Source organism: Sardina pilchardus, chromosome 6 (assembly GCF_963854185.1).
Source record: "Sardina pilchardus chromosome 6, fSarPil1.1, whole genome shotgun sequence".
Lineage (NCBI taxonomy): Eukaryota > Metazoa > Chordata > Actinopteri > Clupeiformes > Clupeidae > Sardina > Sardina pilchardus.
This window is the reverse complement of record NC_084999.1, coordinates 18299472-18303362: the sequence shown is the minus strand read 5'-3', so window position 1 is coordinate 18303362 and position 3891 is coordinate 18299472. Positions and strand designations below refer to the sequence as shown.

The following is a 3891-nucleotide window of genomic DNA, read 5'->3' as shown; positions in this document are numbered from 1 at the left end:
CAGAAATGCCACCGTCTTCTTGGCCTGAGCTCATTTAAATTGGACTGAGGTAAAGTGGTCAAAGGTCCTATGGTTAGACCAATTCAAATCTGCAATTCTGGACTCCTCTGGGCTAAAGAGGAGAGGGACTATCCAACTACCTAACTTATCCAACTTGTTAAAGAGCTCAGTTCAAAACCCATCTATGATGGTGTGGAGGTGCATTAGTACCTACAGCATGGGTATCTTGCACATATAACAAGGCACAATCAATTCTAAATGATGTTCAGAGGTGTTTAGTAACACACATGCCATCCAGACAATGGGCGCTCTCCTACGCCCAGCGCAACGTGGTGCCAAGGCAGTGATGAATTATTCGCCGTGTGCTCCTGTCCAAATGAACATTGCGCCCACGAGCGTGTCAATTAAAACAAATAGGCGTGGTCAAGGGCATGTGTAATATTCACATATAGAATATCATAGGATTTAGGTTTGAACCTCATTAAGTCATGCTTTCTATGTTGGCCAATCAGTACACTTCATTTGTGTAAGATGCGCATTGCGCATGCTCAGTGTATGTGGATCTGGTTAACTGAATGAGCAGTCACGTTAACCAAGTTGCTTCGGTTATATTAATAAACTACAAGTTGTAACACGTCAGTGTGTTGTTGTACTTTGAATACGAAATTAGACAGCATGATCCAAAGATCACTATCTTACACACATTAAATATAATTTCGCCACTGACCAAAAAAAAAAAACCTGATCTAAATTGAAAGGGACAAATAAAAGCACAGCTATTTTAAATATGCATGGCACCGCAGATGTTTCGGTCTGTTTTCCATTGTAACCAACAAAAGTGTAAAACTGTTTTGTCGTTGCCTATGAAAGGTGAAGTTAGTTTCAGTTTACCAATGAGTTCAAATAATACGCGAGTGCAAATGCATGTAGGCTATCCTCTGCTAGTGTGCTTGATTTAGTAAAGCAAGGTTTAGTGGAATGCAGACAGTAGGCCTACATTTCAGATTCAGATCGTAGTCTACGGAAGCCCTGAACCGCAAGTGAAGATTTTTTTTTTTGAGATGTTATCTTGTTATTTCGAGATCATATCTCGTTATTTCAAGAAAGATAATCTCAGTATTTCGAGATAATACACATATGTAAAATAAATAAATAAACAAAATGTAATAAACAAAATGTTTTTTTCTTCAGATATTATCTCGTTATTTCAAGATACTAACTGACTTACTATCTCGAAATAAAGAGATAATATCTCGAAACAACAACTTAGTATCTTGAAGATAATATCTGAAATAAAAAAAAAAAAAATTAATCTCGAAATAATGAGGTATTATCTCGTAATTACAAGATATTATCTCGAAATAACAAGATAATATCTTGAAATAACGAGATATGATCTCGAAATAACAAGATAACATCTCAAAAACAAAATTCTTCAAATGCTAAAATGAATTCTTCCCATTCTTAAACATACTGCATGCATCCATAGAGGAAGAGTCCAGGTGCTAAAATGGCACCAGGTCTGCAGTCCAGACCTGACACATTTGGTGCATCATTGAAAACAATATTTCATTCTCAAAACTCTAGCAACTGGTCTCCACACCTCAGTTCCCAAACATTTACAAAATGTTCTTACATTTCTGCATTTCATTGTCTTTGTACTTGTACTTTGAAACGATGAAAATAAAGATGAAACTAATCTAATCTAATCTAATTGAAACTACAGTAAGAGGTGAAGCAGCACAGTGGTGTGTGATGTGAAGGTGAGGTGTGAGGGGAAGCTTTGTGTGATGTTCTGAATTGAACAAATACACTGAAATGTCACACGTGTAGTGTCACTTTAAGATCACCTCTGACCCCACTAGGTTATGTTTTGACACATGAAATGGAGAGCGCCTGACAGGAAGAGCTATGAGGGTACTGTATGTTCTTGCCATCTAGATGTGATAGATAGCAAGGGTTCATGCGCCCGTCCATTTGCTGAGTGTTTACATGGAGCAGGAATCTCTTCAGTGCCTGCACTACCCTGCAGGTAGACTCCTCTTGAGCCTTTGACCCCAGAGCTGATTTTAAAGACAGTGGTATTTGGCTAAACAAATACTTATACAGACATCAACACAGGTGTGCTACAAACTCAGTGCCTTTCAAATATTCATTATTTCACTGTTGAGTTAACTCTGTTCTGATTCCTGCTGGGACTATGTGAGGTCATTAGGCTACTGGTAATCAGCTCACGGCCAGTTTAAAACCCTCATTGAGCAAAGGCCCAGGACATATTCTTGGTGACTATAACTCGACTAAATCGTCACATATTTCAATGGACAGACACATACAGGTTGCTTGCAGTGTGAACACAAAGTTTGAGTTTGAGTAATATTATTTTTAGCAGTCTTAGTCACCGTACTTGGTTTTACTTTGTTCCATTGCAGTGGAATTAAGACCTGCTGACTAGACCCAACAGGCCAGTGAAGATGAATTCACTTGTCAGGTTGCTAGGAGCAACAGAGGACAATCCCTGCCTTGTGTCTCAGGGAATTATAAACCTCAACAACAACAAAAAAAACAGTCACACATGCACGCATGGCTACTGTCAAGGAGTCTGTCTGCTTTTGAACTACTCACTGCAGTGTCTTGGCATTAGGAAGTTGTTCCACTATGATCAAAGAGGCCAGTGTCATGAGAACACTCCACACCGCCACACCAAAACTGCCGGCCTGTCGATATGTTTACATGTTGCATGACGCAACACGACTGTTTCCTCTCGTCCCCGTACGATGATGTATGGAGAAAAAGGAGGGAAATAAATGGTCATACATTAATATTCCTCTACAGACAAGATAAATGGGCTAGTTAACTCCTATCACATCTAAATTTCAACTGAATTACTGTGCCTTAATGTTTTTCTGGCCTACAACGTGACATAAAACTATGTTAACAATCCAACATGACACTACAATCAGTGTATTATTTATGTATTCATATCCCCCTTTGTATGGATATACCAAATTGTCTGATGAGGTCTATAGCTGGTTAATTTCACCAGAGATATATCTAATCATACGACCATTGGCTATTGCCTTTAATATGTAGCCTAGATGATCACCTTGAGGTGACACACATTTTCTTAAATTTAACTTTAAAATTGTGTAGAGAGAAACCAGGAAGATGTTATGTCTATGTTTTCAAGGAAAGTTCCTTCGAGTTAAAGTGCACAAACGTGTTCAGACGCAGGCGATTTTCCTGGGTAACCACCAATGAATTGCTGCAGTTTGACGCGGTCAGCTTTTCTCCCCCTTCGCTCACTGGGATGCGTAGCCTAGGCTATGTGACGAACGGCTGCAGGTGCAGGTGCAGGCTGTGGCAGCATCAGCAGCGTGCGTGCGTGCCAGTCTGCAACGATGCGGTAGGCTATCCCAGACCTCAAGTTCTGCTGTTCCGTCGTAAACCCAACTCAGGACAATTTCCCAGAACCTAGAAGTGTAAACCCTGTAACTACCCTATCCGAGCCACCTCGTTACGCAGTGATTCAGAGCATCGTTTAAAGATGATGCATGTTTAAAAAACGGGAATCAGCGCGTCTTGTAAACATTTTCCTTAGTTCCCACCCGTCCCACTTCCCCTCACATCATTGAGGGGACAAATAAGAGTGCTTTTGTCGTAACCAGAAAGTGGGCTGTTCAGGCGTTTTCCTACGTAATTTCGGCCACCTCTCCATCTCGGTCTCTTTCGCTAACCTCCTTCGCTGGCGGACGGAGCGTAGCCTACTAGTATTCCGCACCTCTCTATTCCGATGAGTGTTCAACTAAATGATCAGTGACATCATTGCTCCACTTTGAGGTACTGGGTTAATCTACTGGGAACGTCTACCTGGAGAAGCTCGTCAACGGAAAT

The 3891-nt window shown here is 40.7% G+C and overlaps 1 protein-coding gene across 1 annotated transcript in view; it reads left to right on the top strand.

Moving 5' to 3' along the window:
* Window positions 1–3838: 3838 nt before the first annotated feature.
* The window catches only part of bcan (brevican), a 20609-nt gene continuing 20556 nt past the window's right edge, over window positions 3839–3891 (top strand). The window contains exon 1 of the mRNA XM_062538839.1: window positions 3839–3891. This exon is cut by the window's right edge and continues 37 nt beyond it. The gene's annotated coding sequence lies outside the window, so the exon portion shown is untranslated.